The following is a 27785-nucleotide window of genomic DNA, read 5'->3' as shown; positions in this document are numbered from 1 at the left end:
TAATTTTACGAATGCCTTTACAAGATTGTAAACGATCGGAGGGTTTCTGATACGTGATTAATTCTAAGTTACGTTTAGATACCTCGTAGTTTTGACTTTTGGCATTACAACATAATAGTAATGTAGACATCCTCGTCATCGACGATGAAATTGAAAATTAAGGTAAGTTTTTATCTTATATGCTATCAATACATATCATTTGATAGTGTGAACCAAGTTGTAATGTCAAATCATTATTAAAGTAACAAAAATATCATTGACCTAGATGTATAATTTGTCTCAAATTTAGTCAGACAATGGAAAATCCTCAAATTTACATTAGCAAATATTTTATCTTCCCCTAGATCTTTATCTTGTGTTTCTGTACAGTGCACAATGAATCATGGTGATACGATAATGTAACTTTCAAATCAGCTATTTTGTAAGTCGTAAAGAATGATAATGCCAATAGCCAAGTCGCCAATTCAAATCTGAAAGCTACAAACATCCATATATCTAGATTTTAAACAACTTCATGACGTACATTCTCCATCGGTTAACACGTGGTTATGTAGGGCTAAGAGGTCCGTGTATATTTGCGTCCATTCGTATTTCGTATTGAAATATCAAAATAAAAAAAAATAAAAAAACGAGAGAGTTTTGATTTTTCGATTTTGATATTTAAAAAAAAAAAAATGAAAAGTGTTTTTCATTTTTATTTTTTATTTCTCAAAAACCAAATCGGAAAACGGAAGTATTTTCATTTTTTGTTTTTGATTTTTCAAAAACCAAAATGAAAATCATTTTGGTTTTTTTTTTCGTTTTTGATTTCACTATGCAAGCAAAGAATCGACATTTGCATTGAATTTCTGTATATTGCTCTATTTATAAAAAAAAAGTCGTTTAACGTCATAAAATGTTTTCCTTCTGTTTTGTGGAATTAGGGACCAACAAATTGTAAAAATGAGCATTTTCTAGATTCCAGACAATTAATTCTGTATTATTGAATGGACCTATCTGAATTCGTACCACATGTTTCCATAACACAAAAGGGAAGTTGGATGATTGACTTTTGTGATCATGGTTCAAATTGTTCAGGAATTATGGGCAATAAAGGGGAGGGGAAACAACTTTTTTTTCTGGTTTTCGGACAATAACTTGAGTACATTAGTGTATTGATAGCTATAAAATTGTATAACAAATATTCACACAACAGAGGGATGGTTGGTTATGGCTGAAACCGTTCAGGAATTGGGCTTAATAATTTTTAGAAATTTTCCTGCCACAACAAATCTAAAAATGTAGTCTAGACAGGTTTCATAATAAAGAAAGCTCATCATCGAGTTCTAATCGATATTAAAGAAGTCAAACATCGAGTAACAAAATTGAAGTTAAATGTTTAAGTATCGGGTTAACAAAGTAACTTAAAGGTTCATATTGTCGATCAGACTCAATCAACACAGATGAAGCCACCAGTAGACTGATTTCACTTGTTTAACGAAAATGCTCGTGTGGTTTATCTTGCTTGACACTGAATCAACTTTCTATGCGACAACTTTTGAAAGTCAATAAAATTCGAATGGGGATCAAGAGGAAGAATCCATGCACTAGATATTCGTCGGAAAATGATAGTATAGAGATCAATATAGGTCATCATACAAATTTTTAAGGTAAACGGACCGGAAGTCACAAATTTTATAGGACAGTCACACTTACAATCAGTCACGCCGTTGCGGAGAAGGCATTAATTTTTATCCTTGTCCGTCCGTACATATACGTAGAAATGTACTAAATACGTCCGTACGTCCAAAAAATTGTATCCGTTCTTTAACTTTAGTTTGCCTTAACTCAAAAGCTATGAAACTTATACACATGCAATGCTAATTACCACAAAACACATATCAACTTTGAAATTTGGTCTAAATAATTTCACCGTTCTAGAGTTATGCCTTTTACAAATATGAAAAATTGCTGAAGTTTTGGTTTCCTTTCTCTAACTCAAGTTTGCCTCAACCAAATGTTATGAAGTTTGAAAATGATGACTGCCACAAAACTCACACCAAGAACACACTTTCATAGCGTCACTTTTAATGTTTTTGATGTATGGGCCTTTATCACGTTTTATGCAAGCGGGGGCGTTATCTGGATGTGGTTCATGGACACATCCCCCATTTAGTTTTTGTAATAAAGTGTTTTCTTTTTAAAAAAAAACTAATCTCAGAACTATATTGTCACTTTTTATCCGTTACTTTTTGTCTGGTGACTTTTTGTCCTACATATTTTACTGGTCAATTATCGGTAAGATTGAGTTTTACTTTATAAATAGTTACATCCAAACGCTTGCAGCTCAATGTCATTCTGTGTTTTATCTGTTTTCTAGATTTACTGAAACAATGCTTCTTGATCACTGACTACTACCACTTTCAATAAATCAAAACCTGATCTATATTCGACTTTACCAAACTCGATCGTTTCTTGATTCCTATTCTTAACCGTGCACACGAGTAAAAAAACCGCTACAAGACTCTATAAAATATTTATTTAGATAAGCGCTATATAAGCACTGTAATTAATAATAATAATAATAATAATAATAATAAGACAAAGGCATCACATCTTTTTTTTCAAAATATTTCTTCAATGGCTAGGGGAATAGGGGGAGGGTGGTGATCTCACAAATTATGTTCAACCCAGCCGCATTTTAGCGCCTGTCCAAAGTAAGGAGCATCTGTCCTGTTTATCTTGTATAGATGTATATTTTAGTTCATGTACATGTTTTGGAGTTTAGCATGGCCTCCAATATCACTAAGCTAGTACCTCAGGCTAGTACACATGTTTGTTTAGGAGACTGCCGAAACATGGCTTCGGATGCCGCGGGAATTTTCTTGCTGCGTTGAAGACCCATTGGTTGACTTGACTGTCTTTTTACTCGTTGATCGGGTTGTTGTGTCTTTGACACATATCCAATTTCCATTCGCATTTGATTACTTCTATCTTCAACTTGCATCTATGATGCCCTGAAAATAGTAAAAGTTCATTGGTTCATAACGAAACTACAATCTCGACTTCTCCCACACCCAAAAGGAATAACAGGCATAAAAGGTTAGTAAACAGTCAGCAACAACCGCTATTGATTATCCTTCCAAACATGGCAATCGTCAAAAACACAAACTTCCGTGTTCCTCTGATAACAACAATGCTTAATTTCTAATTCGTTAATTTTGTTTTTCATTTTGATTTTCAAGAAATCAAAATCGAAAAATTAAAAAACTTTCAATTATTTTTTTTTAAGAAATCAAAAACGAAAAACTGAAACACTCGTATTTTTTTATTTTGAGAGATATTTCAAGACGAAAAACGAATGGACGCAAATATACACGGACCCTTAAACTATAATTTATTGTATATATGATTCGTGTCTAATTTAGCTCAAGATTTTTCGCAGATACATGTTTGATAAAGTAATTGAAAACGCGGTACCTACACAACTAAGTTTTGTTGATGCGGAATTACTAAAAAATGTTATAAGTGAAATTACTGTTTTTAGAAAAGGTACGAACAATGTTAACTAAACACATTTCTCGATCGACTAATTCAATGAATCTTACGAGTACCAAAAATAGAATTATTACCGTTATCAATGTCAAAACATAACGAAAATAGATTACGGCGAGGCAGTTGAAAAGGACTGAACGCTAAAATTTTATCTGCGAAAATCAAGTGGTATCATATAGTAGTATTTTAAATCAATAATGTTTGCGTGTACCAACTTTTGTTCTAATGACACAATTGATCGTTTGGTATATACCATTAGGTCCCTCGAACAAGGATATGGCTTTCATGTCATTCTGACGGGAACTAACTTCATGGTCGTAATTATTACAGGAATGAATACTGGAATAAAAACCTTTATCATGGATTCGTTTCTTTAAATTTACGTAAACTTACTAAATTCCCCCCTGTCAAATATATAACGTCAGTTTTTGAAAATGTTCACGGCAATCTATACATCTGTTATTTTGTCTTTATAGTTTTATATTGACTAAAAAAGTAACATTTTAGCTAGATGTTGTCTATCTAAAATTCATGCAAATTTGTGTAAATCAACAGTGGGTATATGTCATTTGTTGACTATCTCATACCTTTATAACCCACATCACCTTACATTCGTACTTAAAACAGAAGCTAACAAATGTCGAGACGATAATAACACATTTGGTATTAAGTTTTTTTTTATTAGTTTTATGTTGACTGGTGTAATTACTGTTTAAAGTAAAATTGATACGACTTGTGAAGAACATAGTCATATCCATTACGTTAAACAACATATCAGATTCACACACACTGTTTGATCAAAGTCACGCCATTTATATAAGTGTTAGTATGTATTTTTTTAAATAAGTAACAAAACGTTGCGGAATGTCTTTTTTTATATTAAATATATATATTTTGAATACTGGCTATATTACAGAATGTACGGTTATTTACGATAAATTTTGTTTTATTTTGTTTTATTTTTTTTGTTGCTTTGAGGTTCTTTTCATTTGCAAAAAAATAGATCAAAATATGGAATTTGAATTATGTGAAACACATTTAAATTGTAACATAAAAAATGCACATACATTTATTTTTAGTCTTTGTTAAAATTTACACTTATTCAACCTGTTTCATAAATTGTTGTCTTTTTAAATTTCAGTTACAAACATTTCAGGAATATTTAGTGCGAACAAATGTGTATGAGATTTGTGGATTACATTTAGTAGATATAGGAAGATGTGGTGTGAGTGCCAATGAGACAACTCTCCATACAAATAACAATTTAAAAAGTAAACCATTATAGGTTAAAGTACGGCCTTCAACACGGAGCCTTGGCTCACACCGAACAACAAGCTATTAAGGGCCCCAAAATTACTAGTGTAAAACCATTCAAACGGGAAAACCAACGGTCTAATCTATATAAACAAAACGAGAAACGAGAAACACGTATATATTACATAAACAAACGACAACTACTGTACATCAGATTCCTGACTTAGGACAGGTGCAAACATTTGCAGCGGGATTAAACGTTTTAATGGATCCAAACCTTCTCCCTTTTTCTGAAACAATAGCATAACATCACAACAAAGAAAAACATACGATAAAATATCAATTGGCAGACTTAACTCAATCAAAAAACGTATGATTAAACAATGAACGAATAAATTTGATCTGCGATATCTGAATACAAATGCACAGTTAATTAAATATTAGAGACAACCATTCATGACCAAAAAGCTAACAAACAAATTCAAACACAGGACATGACTGAGAAATATTTAACCAATCAATGTTCACTTTGGAAAAAAACCGTTTTTTTTATAATCTTGAAATTTATACAAATGTTGAACGTGAAAAATTGAAGATATTACAAATAATGAAAGCTGGTGTACAGACAAGATCCATATAAATAAAAAATAACAAAAAAGCATTGTAAACAGTATCAACAGGTCGAATTAACAAGAAAATACGATTTGAGAGTCAGTTACTGACAGCTAGTTAAAAGCCAAAACCAATAAATAATAAAAAATCATGCATCAGAGACTAAAATCGACTAAAACAGTGTCTTTATTTATCAATATTGTTATAACTTTTAGCAAACTTATAACTGTGCATTTTATGTTCTTACGTATATAAAATGTAGCTGCCATTGTTATATCAGTCAGAATTTGAACTTTCGTGTATATAAAAATTGAGAATGGAAATGGGGAATGTGTCAAAGAGACAACAACCCCACCAAAGAGCAGATAACAGCCGAAGGCCATCAATGGGTCTTCAATGGAGCAAGAAATTACCTAACCCAGATGCGTACTTCAGCTGGCCCCTTAACAAAAATGTTTACTAAGTAAAAATGCGACGGGGTTAAACATGTTTTTGAGATCTCAACCCTCAGCCTATAATTCTAGTCAATTTAAAAAAAAAAAAAAAAAAAAAAAAACAACAATACGCATAGTAAAACTCAGTTCAAAAGAAACTAAACAAAATGACAATGATACATAAATTAACAAGGGACTACTAGCAGTTACTGACATTTTAGCTCCAGACTGATTGAAAGATTATGTTCTCATCATATGAATATCAAGCACAATCTCCTCCGTTAGGGGTTTGGTATTATACCGTCATAAAATATACGAAGCACATAACCCGTATCATGCAAACAACTGGTTTTAGAATAAATGTGTTTATATACATGCAAACAACTGGTTTTATAATAAATGTGTTTATATACATGCAAACAACTGGTTTTAGAATAAATGTGTTTATATACATGCAAACAACTGGTTTTAGAATAAATGTGTTTATTTCAAATGGAAAGACCCTGCGAGTGAAACAATATTAAAGCCAAAATATGCAATATTTAATGACCTGCAACAATATCGTAATTATATCCCTTCGTAATAAGTCTTTTAAAAGGTTATGTTAGCTTTTGAGATGAATTTCGACGTATTTGTGCTTTGTAAAGAATATAACAATTAAAAATTGGATGTGAAATACCTGACCGTATAATATGTCTGCAAGTTGAATTATATTTACGAATGATGCCCTTGTACCGATGATAAAATTTAGTAAATGTTTTGACGAGTTTGTGATATCGAAAACCGTGGTGTAATAATATGTCAGTAATACATACATTTCTCTGGCTAAAATGTAATAGGTTGTTACATACACGAGCGTATCGTACAAGTTGATATATATAAACACAATAAGATGGCGTCAAGGAAACGTCACCACCTAAACATGGATAAATAACGATAGGAAATGAAAAATCATCTCATTAATCATAAATTTTGGTATTAAGTTTCCCGACAATGATATAGATACCAGGATCGAGGAAAGGATAGTGTTGATTGTTAGCATTAGCTTTATTTAAATTAGATCAACAGGATAAATTTATTATACATACTGAAGTCGTCATTATTGAGAGCCAAAATATCATCCAAATATTTATAAGAATTGTTAAATGTTTGTATCAGATGTTGTTTTGATTGGTCTCTGCTGACTTTAATTATGAATTGTTACTCATAACGATACTGAAACAGGTCCGCAGTATGTGGTGCACAGTTAGTCCCCATTTGAATTTCGACCACTCGACGAAATACGGAATCTCCAAAGCAAACAAAAATATTATATATATATCTTTCTCTAGTTTAAATACACATTGAAAGCAGCAAAACTGAATTCTGAGGAAGACATGAAGTAGTGCATAACTTAAGTATCAGTTTAAACTCTTAGAAATTTGAAACATATACATATACATTGTATTTAAAATATGCAGCACATTCCGTTAATATTGAAGTTATGCCATACGTTCCTGTTTTTTGAACTTTGTACTAGGGATGTCAACGAGTACTCGAATATTCAAGTATCGCTCGGTAGTACCGAGTATCAAATACCAAAATCATAAACGACTATTCGGTTTCCTGTTAAAATATTACTCTTTGTTTATTAAAAATTGCTCTTCTGATAACCTTGTTCGGATATAAAAAGCGTCTCTGAGTAATCGTAATGGTAAATAAAATACAATAGGCTTCGAATGCCTATGCTAAATTGTCATTTAAAATGCCCCCAAATTTACTAGAGCTGTAACTAGGCTGACACTTCAAACTTAACATGTCTCAGCACGATTCCGTCACATCGGTACCGTCAGCGCAAATGTATTCGTTGCAGGGCTGTATTTTGCAAAGTTGGAAAAACCAACTGTCCCGAATTCGATAATAGTAGATAAGAAACTATGTCTAAATCTTTTGCATTCTATTGTGACTCTCCGAGTCAGTGAATATTTTAACTTCTAATCCGACTAATTCAAGACTTGAAATAAAACAGATAACATAAAATAATTTATGAAACTTTGTTTTCAGATAAAAAACTAACTTCAAAATATTAGCCATCATTAAAATAACGTTGCTGAGCTGTTATTTTCAGTTTTGTACACCATCATTTGTGATCCGATGGATAAAATCTGTCGTAGAGTTGTCACTGTTTCAGACGTTATTATAATATAATTATTTCTGTGACTGCATACTACATTAATTTGTAAGAACCTTTACGGTAGATACTTTAGCTAAGCTGTAATACCGCATAGTGGGTTATGTTTGCAGATGTAAAATTTCGCGACTTTCATTGAATAAGGTATACTAAATCTTTTGGTGGTAATTAATGTGACGTATTGAAAAAAATATTAATACCTTTGCATGTGTTCTTTTAAGTTGGCGGAATTCATTTTTGCGATTTTGCTCGTTCTAGGAAAATAAGGAAAAATGTACACCCCGAAAATGAAACCGCTATACGATATTCCATATTCATGCCTTACATATCATGTACTGTGTTACGACGCGATAAATACGGACTAGGAAAGGTAACATCCGGCCAACGAAAATTCTGATTTTTATCCAATCTATGTGGTCGAATGTGCTAGCGCTCTGTGCAAAGTGCAAGGCAATTCTGTGCCACTATATCCCAGAAGCATGAGTTTGAATCCCGCCAAAAGAAGATCCAAACATTTGCTTCCGCAAATTTACAGATCTAACATTAATGAGCGTTATTTAGATAAATTATATAAAATATATGCATATTTATACCTTATTTTATATCTATACGTTTCTGTTCGTAATATATGGAAATAGATCTCACCCAACGGTCAGTTTTAACATGACATTTTTTAATTTGGTTATTATTTAACATAATCTCAGTCTGTCCCCAAGGATTCTACAAGTCAGGAATTTAATCTTTTTTTTATTTCTTCTTACCGACGTGTTTATAATAATAATTGAATAGTTATATTTTTTTTTATATCTAACTGTTCCAAAACTGTCCAGCCGTATAATCCATAATTGATTCGACTGGCAATTCATCATGCAGTCAGTTTTGTAAAAAAAAATGAATCTATTAGTTCTCCCAATTTCCATAATTGTGTGTAAAATTAAAAGTTGGATATAGTTAAAGTTTCCAGTGTCGGAAGAATACTTATATTTTAGATGATACATTTATTTTCTATTGACACTTCCAGCAAATTTTAATCACCACTCAAGTTGTCACCAAATATATATACTAGTATATAAAAAACCCGATCCCATTTCAAGTATTTGTATTATTGGTATGGACTTAAATCGTGTAATGCATGCATTGACATACCAATATATAATATAATAATACATTTCAATTAACAACTAACATGTATGAATTGAATACTTGTTTTAGTTTTTATAATTCTAAGTGAACAATGATCAAGCTTTTTTTAATTATCAAAATCTTTATCTATTGACTCTTCGAGGTTTGGCAAAATATCAACAATACCTAGCTTTGGTCGGTTTGGGATTTTGTCAAAATGTCTAGGTTGGGTCTCTTCGACTTCAAAACACAGAAAACATTCATATTTTAAATAGTTGTATGTATATGTGTATGTCAACCTATGCCTTACTTCAAATGGGTGCAGTTCAAACCTGTACAGCAAGTACACTTGCTAACCAGTGATTGTTACTGGTCAACGTGAACTTGCGACAGTATTTAGGACTGCTCTGACAATTCCTAGGACCATAATAAATTAACTTGAATACCAGACTTAGTTTTATGACTACAAAGAACTTAACTTGATACAGATCTGCTACTATTATAAGTTAACTTATAATCCAGTCTTGTAATACGCTATCTTTGATTTTGATCACTCCGGTCCAACCTGGTCTGCTCAACACTTATCCTACTTGAAATCAGGACCGTTCTACATCTAGTTATCTAGTTATAAACTATTTCTTATATACGTTTGTTCCTGCATCTTAACAAAACGGATTTAAATTCAGTTGAAAATTAGGTACACATAAAACTTAGCTTGTAAATGTACAAAAATAATGTAAAAGAATTATTGGTATGAAGTTACTAATATTTATAATTTGTATGGTCGGCTAAAATTCATTTGTGCTCTTTTTTCTCTATCGTTTAAAAGTGTACAATCAGTAGTTTTCATCTCAGACTAGCTTGTGAAACAAAACAAAAAGGTTGGCCTCATCAATCAAAACTGACCATATTTGCAATTTATAATGTACATTTAGATCACTACATCATAAATCAATGTTTCCTCATGCCAGGATATATTGCATATTACAAAAAACAACACTATTAGAACAAGAAGGCTACATAATTTTATCTGCATCAATTTAGAATACCAGCAATTCCTCTTTTTATTCAAAATATAGACGCTTCACAAACAATTAGTATTTTTAATATCTCAGTTTGGTGTAACAAAAATGTTTGACTGCATGACACAAAACTGACCATATTTGTACTTCATTATTTAACATTATACGATTCTAAATTTAACCAGTAAATTCCTTTTTGTCAAGACTGACTGTATAAAGCAAACGACAGCCATGACAGCAATATTGGAACACGATGACAATATATGTTGTCAGCATCAAATTTAAAGTGCAAGCAATTCCTCTTTTTATCCATAATATTCACGCATCACAACAAATCAGTAGTTTTGATATTTCAGACTGGCTGATATAACAGAAATATTTGACCGCAGTAACAAAAACTAATAATTTTTTCACTTTATTATGAAAACATCCGTTTATGCTTTAAATCGAGATGTATTTTATAATACAAATGACAGCAATATTGGAACACAATTTTGTATTCGAATTTGATACAATTTGTTTAAACTATCCGTATTACACGGAACTAGATCTAACCAAATTATATGTTCAAAACTTTTTCTGTTGCAAATTGTTTTCTGTAGGTTGCACTTTGTAAATACAGCTGTTTCCCAAACAAAGCCTCTTTGGAGGAGATATTTAATTTTCATAGATAATTTGACATGTAGACAAACTGGTTTCCAGATATGACCTCTATGTTTCATCTCATATAGAGACATAGCTTGAGATTGTTTCCAGTATTAAAACATACTATTGGGGTGAAAAATGAATTCTGAATTAGGAAAAAAGTAAATGTAGGGGTAGTACATAATTTTAGTATAAGTTTAAACTAACAAGTTCAGGGCATATAAATGTTGAAAATATTCTCACAACCCTATGTTTTGACCTTTAAATCAAATAGTAGTGCATATCAACTTTCTATTCTAGGATATAATTTTTCACGAAACTTCATAGTAAAAGTGTCATCGTTTTAGCCGCATAGGTAGTTCCTATGGGATATTTCATTGGCTATATTTACAGAAATGCAACGTGTAATCAGAAATTTTCTAGGTGTAATCACACACATAACGCATTTAAAACCGAGTTCTGATATTTGAGTAAGATAGTTTTTTTTTGTTTTTCCCAAAATCAATTTCAAAACTGTTACTTTGGTTAAAGATACTTTTGGTTTCTTTTAAACTTCTTGACAATTCTTAGAACGGGTTACAGTTTGACATAAAACAAACATTGGTTTGGAAACGTAAATAGTAGAAACCACGCCAACCACAACTAATACATGTGAAATCACGACGAATACGTTGTGAGTCCAGCTGGTTAAAACAAACAAAAGAGAATAGATTAGTTAAGCAGTTGATCTGACTGAATACCAACACTGATCTGACTGATCTTACAATATATCTTCCACGTAAATCCACATTCATCTGAACGTTTTGCAAACGCTATGCCGATTTTATTGTTTAAAAAATTGCAATTGAATAAAAAATCCGAGTGTTCATTCTTATTTGGATGCCCAACAACAAGAATGTACGCACAAGAGCTCGGAGAAATTAACAAAATCAAAATAAAATAAAATTCCGCGAAAGTCTGGAAATGCTTTTAGCTCATTTCGATTCAGGTCTTTCGAACAGCAGTATACTACTGTTGCCTTTATTTTAGTCACTTCAAAACTTGTCATACAAATGAGAACGCTAAAGCTGAAGGTTTTTCAGTTACGCAGACCTCGAAATTTGTATAATATTTTATTGAATGAATTGTTCAGGTATTTGTTTCTGTTCTATTGCATATTTATTGATTGCAGCAATTCAACATGGTGGCTCTTTTGATAGGAAATATCGTCAAATGATCACATTTCTATGGAGCTTAAATTTCTAGAATGTTTTAAAAATACTAGCATTGATATTAACAATTGCACAGTTTAGCTATGTTTTTACCCAGAAAGCTCGAAAATAGCAATTTTGACCCCAATCACCAACATAGCATGTTTGGCTATAAAAATTGCTGTTTCTCACATAAATAGACCATGCAGGGTTCGTTTTCTTAGAGATGTTATTTCTAACATTGTATTTGAATGCTCTGTCGATACTATTTTCATAAATAAACTTCAAGAAAGGACATTTTGAATCGAAATTTTACAATTTTCTGAGTTTTTTCGTCGTCACGTGACATTGGACTGATTATCACGTGCTCAAAGATGATATAGTTTTTTTAGAAACCGGTCATTAATACTACTGAAAAATTATTTTCTATAAAAAGTCTTAGTTGATAAGTCTACTAACAGTAATGAGAAAGTTATCATTGATTGAAATTTGATCGTTCCTCGACCATTCGGCAAAAATTGCACTAATTTTTGCCGAATGGTAAAGAGTTAAACGTCAATTAAACGTCAATTATCTCTTTACCGTTCCTATGACCCAAATTCGGGTCATAAGCACATTTTTGCGTAAAATTTGGATTCAACCCTTAAGTTCTTTGCCATTTGACTATCAACAGATTTCACCAAGGGCTTAAATGAAACCTGTGAGTTTCCGCTACACGTTAAAATGACAGTTGTGTATTTTTGGGTTGATCTTTCTGGTTGAATAAAGCAATTAAGCTATCATCTTTTAAAAAAAATCAGCTAAAATTTAATAGAAAAAACTTTAGAATTGTGTTAATCCCGAATTATGAAAATATTGTGTTTGGTTGCTATAAACCGCAAAATTCGGTCCGTTATGGATCTTTTTCTTACAGGTTTGTATTGAGCTTTATAAAATGAAGGTTAATTGAGTTATTTTTTTTTTATCAATTTCTACAAAAAAACGAATAAAAAACAGTGAACATTGTCAACATGTTAGTAATTTTTTAGCAACTATTTCTTAGAATTTCGGCCCATACCAGTAAAAACGTGCTTATTGTTGTTCCAGAGGCCAAATAGTGTAAATAAAATGCATTTCTTACTACTTGTGTGTTACTTGTTTTTGAATTAAAATCATAATTACCCCCCCCCCCCCCGCCTTTCCCCCCTCTACCCTCCCTCTTGTTTACAGACCATCCCACATTGTGTGTTCTTTTAAAGATGTAAAGTGTTTTCGTTTTTCTGAATATCTTGTTATAATTATATATATGTATGTGAAAAGTCAACATAAGAATAAATATTACAAATAACATTGAAAATAAGTATGAATTTAATCAATTTTGACCGTCTGGTTCAGTAGCTGAGGGGATGCATCTGAGGCTAGTTATCAAGTGATCCGGGTTCGCATCCCGCAAGGATGAATGTACGGTTTAAAAAAAACAATACCAATATTATATAACTTGACCTGACTTTAATTTAATTATAATTTCAAAATGAAAATGCTTTTTTCTTTGTGACAAAGTTAATTGTCTGTCTTTTGTTTATAGTCGTTTATAGAATAATAGAGACATACATGTTAAGATAATCTATTACAAATCGATAACTATGGATACTGAAGCGGCAAGACTTTTGTTTTTCTGTCTTTCATATGATTGTAGGAATTAGAGTGTGTATGCACCTCAGTTGCACAGTTTAGCTACGTGTTTACCCAGAAAGCTCGAAAATAGCAATTTTGACCCAAATCACCCACATAGCATGTTTGGCTATAAAAAATGCTGTTTCTCACATAGATAGACCATGCAGGGTTCTTTTTCTTAGAGATGTTATTTCTAACATTGTATTTTAATGCTCTGTTGATACTATTTTCATAAATAAACTTGAAAAAAGGACATTTTGTATCGATTTTTTGCAATTTTTGCCGAATGATAAAGAGTTAGGCATTTATTATGCATTATTCGAACAGAAATACAAATGACGTATGTAAAAATTACCTAAGACTCTGCATGGAACAATCAGGAGTTATGATGGTGACTGCTCCATGTGTACACATCACTGAGTGGTAAGTGCAAGTGATGAGAGCTACAGCAGATGAACTTGCTCCAAATATCTTTGTTTTATAATCTCACTATCCAACAAATGGACGACAAAGTGAGTTGTTACAGCCCTTGGATGGTGTAAACTTCCCAAAACAACGTGTATGGTGTAATGGTGTATGGCATATGGTGCAATGGTGTAAGGTGTATGGTGCTATGGTGTATGGTGTAAAGGGAATGGTGTAATGGTGTATGAGGAATGGTGTGATTGTGAAAAGTGCGATCGGGAATGGTGTGAATGATAGTGTATGACCTTTCATTGGTTGCAAACGAAGTTTTTTTTTATTTCATTTTTTCGGATTGTAAGCATAAACATAATAAAAATCTTAATATTTAAAATTTAATTGCATTATGGGTAATTTCGGATCGTGTAGATAGAATGGGGAATGGTGTATGGTGTAAAGTGTAAGGTGTATGGTGTAATAGAACAAGTTGTATGGTGTAATGGGGTATGGGGTATGGCGTTATGGTGTATGGTGTTAGTTCGAAGTTTACACCATCCAAGGACTGTATTGCAAGAGATCTATAAAATAAGCTTAGTGAAGATATGATTAATAGTATTAAGATTTACAACGCAACAAACAAGAACGAAGATGTGCATAGATCCTTGAGTGTGAATTTACCCAAGCATGTATTCTTCTCAAGAGGCATATAGGCGAGATTAGCATCTGACATATACAGAAACAACAGCAAAGCAAAATTTGAAACAAAATAGAATTCAAAGCAATGTTCAAAAATTAAAAAAAAAATGAGAGGACACTCAAAAAGGAATCGCGATCGGGTTCATAATAAAAATAACATTTTTCGCATTCCTTTAACATGTTTAATCAATTGATATTGGAATTCACACTCAGTCATATTGCAAAAATTGTAACAGAACACAAACACAAATTAGGAGACCAGATGATAAGTAGGCGACTAGTATCTTTAGTATAAACATGTAGGAACGTGGCGTATCCATTAATACATGTATAAGTAAAACGTCATACTATTGGACAGAGGGCTTGTTGCTTCTGATAATTGAAATGCTAAATCTCATCGTCCGTAAAAAGTGAATTAATAAAAAATTCGAAGAAAAATTCAAATCGGATTTTTTTTTTTTTAAAGCCAAAATCAAAAGCTCAAACATATCAAACGAATGAAAAAAACAACAACTGTGGACATCCTAACTAAGTACATACATATTCTTGTGTCGAAAACTGTTGATTAGACCTGGTTTTTATAGCTATCTGTAGATCTCTCTTGACTATAACTTCTCTCCTACATTCTATGTTTATTGTGTCACTCGAGTTTAGTTATGAACAAGATGAACCCTTTTTTAAATTGTATATGAAGCAATTTAAATCATTTCAAAAATGACACCCTTGTTTTGTAACACCAATACTTTTATATTATAGAACTACCATATCAATTCTTCATATCCTTTTGAAAAAGACATTGTGTTCCAAAGTTTCAGTTAACATTCAGATTGCATGATTTATCATTTTTCGTCAAAATTTCAGACATGGCTCTTCAACAGGTTTAGTTACCTCAGTGTGCTGGTGTGTGTGTTTTACAGGTAACACGAAATCCTTTTGCCTATGTGTATTTTTTTCTAGTGGATTGAAAAATCGTTCGACTTTAGTTTTACATGTTGCTGCATTGTCAAATGATGCTAATTAGAATGTTTAACTATGTGACCAGGTGTTCTCTTTTAAATAAGTTCGTCCCAAGCAAGAGATTTGTATTGATAGTTTAAATCTGATTAAAAGAACAATTTTTAGAATTTCTTATTATTGTAAACATATCTCTACTTTATTGTGGCTGTTGTATTATCAGTTACAAAGATAGTGTTATAAAGAGTTAAAATTAAAAATAAAAGAAGAAGTTATTGGGCAAGTATGGGCTACACCGGTCGAGTATGGTTCACACTGAACAAATGTTCGAGAACTGGTCGAGTACGGGTCCAGAAAGGATAACGACTGTTTCCGACTGGTGGAGTAACAGTTCAGACTGCTTTTCAACGGCTAAGATAAGGTTCAGGTACAAACCAGTATAGTCAAGTATGGTTAAGATTGGGAACGAGTAATATGAAGTGAACTGCAGAATATTCAGACTGGTCGAGTAAAAATCAGAACAGTCGAGTACAGATATAGGCCTTTTAGACTTTTAATTGTTTAATGTGATATAAACACATAATTTGAGTTTGTGTGCATAGTCATCCAATAAGTTGAAATATCCAATCAGAAAGTGTTTCAAACCTTACACCATGTGCAACATATAATTCATAAACTGATAATGTCCTGAAGTCAAGACACTCTTGTTCAACTTAAATCCTTGACCTATAATATGGTACTATATGCAACAAGGCAATTTTCGTTTTATATCAAATATGTTGTACATGCTATTTAGAAGATGACCAGTAGATATCTGATCTTATTTTACCTAAATAACTTTACACTTAACAGTAATACGAAAAGACAGTGAACAGTGCACCTTTTATAATTATAGATAATCTAAAATATCATGATTAACTTATTCGATCACATGACGGGATTACTAGACATATCGAGGAAGCCAATGCTGAAAGACTAATTATGTGGTCAATCATTGCGATTTGGTCGTGAAAGATCTGGTAAAGGATCTTGAATGCAATAACGTGTAATTCGACTTAGTACTCTGTGAAAAAGCTGTTGTCATTCAAGTTTATTAATATTACGGTACAACTTTTAAACAAAATGCATTAACTCGTAAAAAACGCAAACGTCGACACATGATTTATCGAAAGTTATATATAGTGTGTCAGATGGTCCAGTAAACAAAAGTAATTTAATACTGTAATCTAATTCATTTTATTTCATTTAGAAAGTTTATTTCATTACGCTTGACTATACTTACTGCATCTTTTAAAACTACAATAATGAGTTTGCTGGCGTCTTTGTTTGATATAATATATACGAGATTTGTACGAGAAACGTAGTAAATGCATTCAAAATATAAATGATAACAATGTTTGTTTATATTTGTGTGTTTGAAATTGCGATGACCTATTTCCAGTTATTTTTTTTGTAAGAACCGTATACTTTTGAAACTAGACTTGTTCTGAGATACAGATCACAATGTTGAAGAATTTTGAAAGAAAGCTTTTTTCGAAAGTTGCCATAATAACTCACTAAGTTCAGAATTTGTGTCATTTCGGTGGGGAATCCGTCATGGTCCTGTCACAGGTCTGTAACGATCCAATCTTGACCACCGTTACTTATTATTCACAATAATTTTTCACGATAGACTGACTGAAGGCGGTATACATTTTACTGCAGTTTATGTATCTATCAAAATTGGTGGTCAATACAATCATCGTAAGTTTTATTAAAAATATATAAACATTCAAATGAGAAACTTATTCAAGCAATCATCAAGATATAGGGTAGCCTAAATGTTTCATCAAATCAAGGTCTCATATTTTTTCTTGTGTAGTAATTTGGTAAGAAAAAGCAAAAAAAATACACATGAAAATGCTCAGGTAATTCTGCTCTATTACGTATCCATGAATTATTCAATATTCATATCAAACTATTCTAACACGTTTATAAGAAATGAGGGTAAAATGTTTAAAACAGACAAGGATGTAAAACAATGATGTTGATTTGTGCAGTATAATGTTTACTCATATCTATTTATGTTTTTTATGTCATGGTTAAAACCTTAAAACATGGTTTTTTTTTTCAATATAGGACATTTTATTTTATGTGAAACTTAAAACGCTGTGAGTTATACATAATACATGAAGTAAATAAACTACGGTGTTATAGTGGTTTTACATTTAAAAGAACAGAGAAGCAGGTAATTACATACTTAAGATAACTAACATTTAAAGAATTGCTAGTTGTGGATACATGTAATTACCGGTGTTCATCATTTTTATTGTGTGAATTCAATACACATATCTGTATATTGATAAATGTGAGTATGTGATCGATTTGTAGGTGCTACGCATAACACTTATTGTAAAATGTTAATAGATAATCGATTGACGTGTCGAACCTTTTTGCATAAATTTTTCAACACGTATTGCTGCTTTTTTATGTGTTATTAATTAGCTAAAGGTACAGGGAGAAGGTTGAGATATATCGGAAACATGTTGAATCCAGATGAATCTTTGCGCCTGTCTCAGACCAGGACTTTGTTAAACTTGTATGTTTTTTTTTTCTTTTAGTTTATTGATATGTTTGGAGTTTAGAGTGAAATCAATTTTAACTGAAACAGTATACATTTGTAATTATGTACCACCTGAAACCCACCCCCGGCTAGGGAATTTTATTGCTGTACTGCAGAGTTATTGATGGTCTTCGCCGGTTCTCTGATTTTGTCGCGTTGTTATCTCGTAAAGCAATTCTCCATTTCTACTTTTATTCACTTTTAATTTAAAAAGCAAGGAAACATACATTCATTGTATTCACTTGTTCCAATAAAATATCCTGCCCTGGAGATCTCAATATATTCTATATATTTTATTTTTTCACTTTTAGACTACGCTCGTCTGAGTTTGGCAAAGAAGCAAAACAATGGTAAGAATATTTATGGGCAGTTAAACAATTTCTACAAACTCATCAAATATAACAGGCTTATAATGTTGTACGTCAAACGCGAAATTCGTCTACAGAATGTCAGTGATGCTTGTTTAAGTAAAAGGCAAAATCAAGTACATAATTGAAAAGCATTGAAGGCTCAAAATTTAAGGAAGGTTTTGCGAAATACAGCTTAGATAATGTGTTCCTTGCGGTAGAAAATTCTGAATGTTTTGAACAATTCAAAGTTAGGTGAAATGTTAATTTATAAATATGACCATGTCAAAAAAATAGGTTGAGGACACTGCAATGTTACACTATAATAAGAATATTGTTGACATTTTTAATTTACTGGTTTAGGTCTTTTATGTACGATGAGTTTATTATTGAATACTTAAATTATAATATGACAAATCCTTTTTACAGAATAAGCAAGTGGAAAAGGTGAAGACAATTGACATTGAAACGCTGACAAAACTAATGATTAAATTAGATATTTTTTTTAAAAAACATATTGCTCAACAGTGCTTAGAATTAATTTCGAATGCAATTAACGACAAGAGTGAAGACATAGACTGGGATAATACAAGAATTTGTATGGTCGACGGGAATATGTCTTTCCATGTTATAAGTGGAACCCCACAAAATACTTTGATTGTATACACGGAAGACGACATTGCAGAAATTGTTAAGTCAGATTGGAAAAAACATCTCGACGAATCTGTATCTGTAGAAGTCATCAATAAACGCGTTCTCGGTAGGTTAATCATTAAGTATATAGGAAATGAAGGAGCGGATGTAGATGACAGGAAAGCGGGATTGCGAAAATTGTTCCAAGCCACTATTGACTATATTCAAACCCATATGGTTACACACATCTGGGAAAATGCCACAGTAACGGTGTATGATTTAACGGATAATGCTTTCAAAATCTCTAGCGGCAACGGAATTAATCACTTCCTGGTCAACGAAAACAAGGGTGAACCGACTGTTCTATACACTTTAAAAAACAAAGTAAAAGAACTCAACGCATCAGATGAGAAATCATATATGGAATTGTTTCACAATACATGGAACTATTTTACATCTTTTGTTGTGTGTGGCTTGCGTAAGAAAGCTATTTCTTTTCACTAGTGAAAATATGTTCTCGGCAAATGATTGGTCTAAATTTGATTGTAACGTTAAATTTTCTTGTTTTCTTCTGAATTTTCCTATTGTGACGTCCTGAAAAAGGTGACCATGCCTGATGACGTCACATATAAAGTACACAACGTTCTTCAAATTTTCGAACAGGAGGGATACAAATCATTAGAGAAACAGATTCCACCACTATAACTCGTGTATTACAATATCTCTTCACTCTCAACAGTTGAATTTTAATTAATTAAAAAGATTTAACTGACTCGAGTAAAGAAATATCGTAACACACTTGTTGCAATTGTGGAATTTATATATCATCCATTTAAAATTTAAAAAAACAATCTTAGTTCAAAATAAGATATCAATCATATGATTTTACCAAGAAATTAGCAGATATTATTGTGTAGTAGAAATTAGAAGATTTGTTTAATGTAATGTTGTTCACAAAATATTTCATTATATGCCTACTCATTCTTAACTTTCACCGAATTTTGTGTATTCCACATAACTTAATTTGTTTTCTTTTCAAACGGGATGTATAAAGACACACCCATTTTCATTTTCATCCATAAAGAGGTTAACTGGTAAATGTGCGTCGGCCTTCCGATACATATATGTTTGGCATTGCACTAGGTATATCTTCTTTAACTGCCCATGATTTTAAAATTATAAATCCCTGGAATGATTTATTTATAATTAATTGTGTTTGGCTTTTAATTAGCTGTCAGTAACTGCGAGTACTTTGAAATCGTACTTTCTTGTTAATTTGAGCTTTTATACTATTTGTAATGTTGTTTTTTTTAAATTTCAATGTTTACTTACTTAGGGTTATATCTGGTATATATACCAGCTTTGATATTACTATAAATTTTCATGTCTTCGTCCGATGAACCTCAAAATTATTTAATTTATTTTGTAAAAATATTTCCTTTCTTCATTTAAACTGTATACCTAACAACAAAATTATTTTCATTTACCTTTTTATATTATTTGAAATGGCGGATTTTTTTTTTCACGGTTATTGTTGTTTTATCTGAAATTGATTAACATTTCACAGCAGTTTGATAGTGTAACTTTATTATTCACTACTCATTTTATTAATTTTGTATTAACATTGTATCATTGATCAAATTTATTCGTTCAGCGCATGTTCACTTGTGTTAATAGATCTTTTGATTGAGTTTAGCCATTTCAATTGATATTTAATATTGTGTCTTTCTATGTTATGATATTACACTATTGTTCCAGATAAGAGTGTAGGCTGGTACCTTTGAAAACGTTTTTACCCGCTGCAAATGTTTGCACCTGTCCTAATTCAGTAAGCTGATGTTTAGTAGTTGTCGTTTGTTGATTTGGTTCATAAGTGTTTCTTTTTCTCGTTTATCATATAGACTAGACCGTTGGTTTTCATGTTTGAATGGTTTGACACTAGTCATTTCAGGAGCCTTTTAAATCTAGCTGTTCGATGTGACACAAGGCTCCGTATTGAAGACCGTACTTTGACCTATAATGGTTTACTTGTATCAATTGTGACTTGGGTGGCAAAATGACTCATTGGCACTCATACCAAATATTTCTTTATCTATGAAATGATATGAATCTACAACCTTGCTATGCAGATGACCGACACCGTTACCGGATTTTTCACGTTAATCTTCACAAGACAACACTCCGTAGAAAGACATTCAATGCGGTTACATGATTTTAAGAAGGGAAGGGAACAACATTTTGAGTGGAACAATTAGAAAATCGTCATTAACAATAAAAGTAGCTCCCCTAAGATGTACTGAAGCACCCTAAATCCGCCGTTTGATATGTCACTCTACACGGATATTTCATTCTGAGTAAGAGAGGACAAGTCTTTTCCTTTACTTTTTGATGTTGCGTGCTCAAAGGTGACGTAGCAAATACCACGTTCAGTGTTTTGTTTTGTCCACGACAGGGTTCGAACCCACGTCCCGCTTTGTTGCCGAGAATTAACACGTTCAAAAATATTAAAAACTTTTCGACAATATTGACGCGAACCTACTAATCTGCTTAAGGCATTTGGAGTTTGACATGCAACTTTCTAGTTATTTGTGTTGTTTTATTGCTTTCTCGGTGAAGTATCTATCACACCTTCTTTGATGAAAACAGTGGTTTCTTATATGTACTTATACAAGTGACTTTAATATCGACACTTAAAACGCGTCATTCACACAGAAATTTACACTTCATAATTACAAAAGTTTTCTTATTTTTGACATGATTCACAGTAGGTATAGTGTCCGGCCAGGATCGTGATTTTTCGAGTGGATTGATGGGGCTTTTCCGAGTTTGACCACTTTTTTCGAGTGATTATGATCAAAAATGTAAACAAACAGACTTCCTTTCTGACAAGGCGTGATGTAGACGCTTGAGTTTAACATACAAGAAAATAAAAGGTGTACTAGTATTAAAAACAAAAAAAATATTATCAATCCGATATTATTTTTTGTTAAAAAAGATGAATTTAGCATTAAAATGCTTTAATGCTAAATTCATCTTTTTTTTTATTCCAAAAAACAGAATAAAGCCAATTGTATACACATACCAATCCAAATGTCGATGGAAATGCATAAATGGAATCCTTATATCCTTAGATATACAGACACTTTACATTTTTTTTGTTATTGCATTGAGAACGACATTTCAACATGTTCAAGACTAAATTCATTTCTATGTGTTCGAGTTTTTTCGAGAGCAGTCCGGGTTTTTTTTAGTGTGTCCGTTTTTTATCGAGTGATTATACAAATTCCTATTGCTAAAAATGATAAATATCAATGTACATGTATATACGTTTAAAAACAATAAAAAATAGTTCAAATTATGTTATTTTAAGACACAAAACTAATGCATTTATCAGTTTGAATGGTGTACTACGATTACACTTTATAGACAAGTATCGTTCATTTGTATATATTGATGTTTGTCACTTCTTATAAATAACATGTCTATTATATATATTCGTGATGACAACATTCTAGTGTAAGCATAGACAATTTGGAACGAGACGTGCGTACATATAGTGTGTTTAGCTGATAAACTATTCATTTCATTGTTAACTGTCTATATAATTTTACATTAACATTTAATTGTAAATTGGAAAAAAAAACGGGTCGGATTTAGTGTGTGATGTTTTTTTGTTTTCTATGATGCAGGGGGCAGTCTTCTTTCGTTAGAATAATTTTTATTAAATAGCATTTTCTAACTCGTCTCTGCTGTCATGTCGGTTTCTTACTGCTTTGTTTGGTAAACAGCGACGCCATGAGCGCATGCTACGCCCGTAGCGTTTTTTTCAAAGTACACATTTCATTCTCTTTTGATTGCGACTTTTTATGTATCTTGCATGCATATATATTTCTCGTATCACACTGCACAGAGTATGATACGAAAATTTGCGTTAATTTGATTTGCTTATCCATAATCAATGATATTACGGCATCTCATAGGCTATTCGTTAGGTCATTGCTGACCTTCAAAGGTTACGACGATGTATATTACGTGTGAAAAATACTACACCTAGGATTCGCGTATTTTTTTTTATTCTACACAATGAGAGTATATTAAGACAAATAGGTTTAACAACTTGTGAGAATGAGATACCGTTTGATATCAACTCTCGTTATTTAATTCAAATAGAATAAACTCACCGTATTATATTGAAATTTAATTACTAGAGTTGATATCAAGCGATATCCGTCTCACTTGTTATGAAACCTATAACTACATGTAACTTCTCAATGTCGTATCAAAAATTTATGAAAAACTTAAAGGGAGGTTACCTTAATTTATGTAAACCAGTCACCAAAGTTTGGCGAAAACTTCTAAAAGCACTTTAAAAATATTGTCTGTAAAACTGTAAAATCACCCCTTTTTAGCTTACCCGTATTTGGGCATGTATAGTCCGCACTTTTTTTCCTTAAATATGTAGTTTGTACAAGGGGTGCGGATTATACACAACTATAGACGGTTTTTGAAATTTTATAAAAAAATTTTTTTTTTTTTTTTTTTTTAATTTCGTTTTTTCTGCATTAATAATGTATATTGGAGACGTTTATTATATTTATTTCATTTAATTCTTATTCTTTTATTCTTTTTTAACTTTTCTCTTCAAAATAGATTATTCAAAGTAAAGGTGTGACATCCTGCAAAGGTAATCAAGAGGGGTAATTAAGGATTAAGTATGGGTGTGTAGCAATTAAATAATGATGTCAAGTTTTGACAGGTGTTAAATATTATAATCCCAGGCAAAAAAACAACATGATCAATGAAAAGATTATAAAAGATTAAATAGTTTAAACATTTTGATTGCAGCTAATTAATTTAGAGAAATGTTTGATCTCTTTTTTCTTTTGTTCCATAATATTCAAATTATTTTTGTTATATTATATATCAGCTTGGAGATACTTAGACAAATGTTGATTTTAACAGGGATCTTTTGATTAATAACTACTTTTATAAAATTATTTAATATAAATTACCTGATGAAAAGCTCTACCATTTCATTATTTCATGAAATAAATAAAACATTTTTTTTTTTTTATAAAATACATGGAGAATAGGTCCCTTTCAATGGATTTTTACACTGAACTAGGCTTTTATTAAAAAAAAAAAAAAAAAAAAAAAATTGTAAAAAAACTTTTTTTCTCGATTTTAAGGGGATGGAAAGGGGGTGCGGACTATACATAAATGCGTACTATACATGGCCGAATACGGTATCTGGTCAAACAAAGGTCAAGTGAGACTTTCCCATCACTTGGCGTTCGTCGCTGTCAATCTTCGTCGTCCGTTCACTTTTACAAAAATTATTTCCTCTGAATCTACTTGACCAAGTTTATCATAGATAAAGATAACTGTAAACAGCCAGAATATTCAGTAAAGTAAGAACTACAAGCAAGTCACTATCACCAAAACAGAATTGTGTCATGAATTCTATTCTTGTCTTCAATGTTCAGAGTGACCTTTGTTTAATATATGTTGCAGGATATAAACCAATGTGAGCGACTCAGGCTCTTTAGAGCCTCTAGTTTTTTTTTTTAAATTCAATAACTGGGAAACATAAAATCTAAAATAATAAAATCCAAAAAAGGAGGATACCTTAATAGATATAAACAATTCTCCGAAAATTAATGTAAATTGGTTACAACGTGTTTGAAATATTGCCCGACTTGCTGAAGACGGACAGACAACGGTATACCATAATACGTCCCATATAAACACGTTTGGTTCACCACGAAAAATATTATTAGCTGTGACAACAAAAGAATTACCATAAAATGCATGCAGTTGAAAATATTATGAGTCCCTTGCAATATGTTCTAAAGACCTTTTTACAAAAGTTCCAATAATTTCTAAGTTATGGTAGAATATTTTCCGAACAGAATATTACTGATTGAAAGGTTAATTTTGATTACCGTAGTAATATGGTTTTGTGATTGCTGGGAAGATATGATATTGTCCTTTACTTGATATAACAGTTATAAACTTGAGAAAAAAAATTTCAAGTCAAGAATATTTTTTTTTGTCACAATTTTCGTTGAAAAAACCCGGACCATTTGATAAAAAACCCGGACGATTGTTGGATAGTCATGAAAAAACTATTATAATTACGAATTAGCAGTTAATTGACCTTAGCGCACATTTTTCACTCGAAAAAACCCGAACTACACTCGAAAAAAACGGACCGAATCACTCGAAAAACCACGATCTTAGCCGGACACTATACCTACCGTGTAATAAAACATGTTATATTTTAACATTAATTAATTACGGCAGATTAAGTGTCTAATATTTCAAGACTGTTCATCCATGCAGACATAAGAAATTATTTGTTTTTATTAAAAAAAAATAACATTTTCACAATCATTATTTTTATCCTGTAACAAATCATTTTATTTTAATAAATAAAATTATACCAATAACAACAATAAGACTGTTTTGCATTATGAACTGTTTCATTTTGACCTCGTCAGTGTAACAACTTAAATTATACGATAAACGACGGCCAAAATTTTTCTCACAATAACCACGTTGAGCATTAAGGCGACGATTAAGAAAATGGTAATTCCTCTATAAATGCGTTTCGTATTTCACACATGTTGTTGCTTTTTACAGTATCATTATTGGCTAAGGATTTAAAGCTATTATGATATTGTTTGTATTGGTTTGGCTATTGATACAGTTTTTCCCGTTGAACTGATAGTTTTGAGTGAATTTATATGTAATAGAACAAACTGACACATACAAATATTCAACACACCGAGCAAGCATATTTTCATTTTAGATAACGAGCAAAATGTATATACAATACATTTAAAATAAAGCTAACATTGTATGGTTATACCATGGTAATGATATGAAACAAATGAAAAAGTCCCATGTTTCCAGTATAAAGACCATTTTATAAAGTATCATCAAGTGACTTTTGTTGTGCTCAATGCCGAAATAATAATATATGTTTGGAACACATTAACCATGTTAACGTTAGACAGTGATTAATTCGATTAAAATAGAAAAAAAAGTGTGTTTGTCTTGTTATAATTGTATGTTATGTTGCCGCCTTCATCATGTTCATAAAAGTAAAACAAAAATAAAATCGGTTTTAAACTTTAAAGATCTTCATTATTATTGACATAATATTTGAATGCACGTACCATTAAAAAAACAGGAGTTTTAACAATTAAATACGGAAAACTCGACATTGTCAATTGCAGCTATCTAATTTGATTAGATGTGACAATGCATTGTTTGTACTCAAGATGTGTGGTAGTAATCGATAATAGATATAACCTATATAAGAGCTAGAATAAAGAGCAATATGATTTCATCATATGAAAAATAAACAAAAAGTCTCCACTTGATAGAAATATTGATACACGAGGGTAAAAACACGATCCCACAATGTTGTTCTTTTCATTCTGGCGAAACTTTTTTTTATGGCGAAATGACTTTGGAAATTCATGGAACAAAATAAAAGACATCCATTACTAATAAAAACAAAACAATAAAGATATCAAACCTAAAACAATATATTTAAATAACATTGAACCAAATTCTATAACAGCATTATTTAATCTTTTTTTAAATGTATTTAGGTAACTGTAAACGGAAACGATCGAAACCGATTTCCCGATTTCAGAACTGTAAACGAGGCACATGAGGCTATTCAGATTGTACTGAGAGAAAATCCATGTTTTCCATATGAAGCTAAAACGAAGTTACGAGAACTCCGAAGCGACATCTATAAAGCTCTAGACGGTGAAACAAATGTTCGAATATCGATATTCGTTGGAGATAATGATGAACCATTCAAGTTCAAAATAAATGAGGGAAAGGAGCATCTTATCATTAATATTTTGAGAAATGAAATCAAATTCGAGTTTGGTACTGCACGATTATGGACAAGATTTTGCAGAGCGATTTTTAAATTTTTCAAATCAATCTTTGGAGCGTTGATAACTGCGGTTGGACAACTCCTTCCACCTCTGCTGAAGTCTATCGAATGATGTTTGACTATATATAATTGTTTGTTTATAACTTACAGTTGTAATAATGGAATCTCGACATTCAACGTATTTAATTAAAACTGTTCATTACATTGACTTAATCACAAAGAAACATATTTCTATTAGTCAAGTAGTTACTTTTGTATAGTATGTGTTATAGATTTAGATGACGATTTATTTAGTCATAAATGTTAATCAATTGGGGAAATATGTAAGATGCAAAGTTCAAAAAGCAGAACCGGTTCTTCTAAATTAAAAGTTTGGATTTGAAGGTGTTAAGAATAAATTCAACAGTAGTATACCGCTGTTTGAAATTCATAAATCGATTGAGAGAAAAAAGAAATCCGGATTTAGAATGTGACTTTAAAGATGTCCGGATACTCCATATAAGAGTTATTTCCCCTTTTGTATTTTAAATAAGAAAAATGTAATTCTAACTGGTAAACCATAAGTAAAAGAGACACAGGGTCTAAAAAAAA

The 27785-nt window shown here is 31.5% G+C and overlaps 1 long non-coding RNA gene across 1 annotated transcript; it reads left to right on the top strand.

Moving 5' to 3' along the window:
* LOC139481972 (uncharacterized) lies at positions 1–27785 on the top strand. The gene is made up of 4 exons (XR_011654738.1): positions 1–162; positions 17807–17915; positions 18602–18640; positions 26896–27785. It is a non-coding gene; the product is annotated as an uncharacterized lncRNA (long non-coding RNA).

Source organism: Mytilus edulis, chromosome 7, assembly GCF_963676685.1.
Source record: "Mytilus edulis chromosome 7, xbMytEdul2.2, whole genome shotgun sequence".
In the NCBI taxonomy this organism is placed as follows: domain Eukaryota; kingdom Metazoa; phylum Mollusca; class Bivalvia; order Mytilida; family Mytilidae; genus Mytilus; species Mytilus edulis.
The sequence above is the reverse complement of the archived record's forward strand: the minus strand, read 5'-3'. Positions and strand labels throughout refer to the sequence as shown.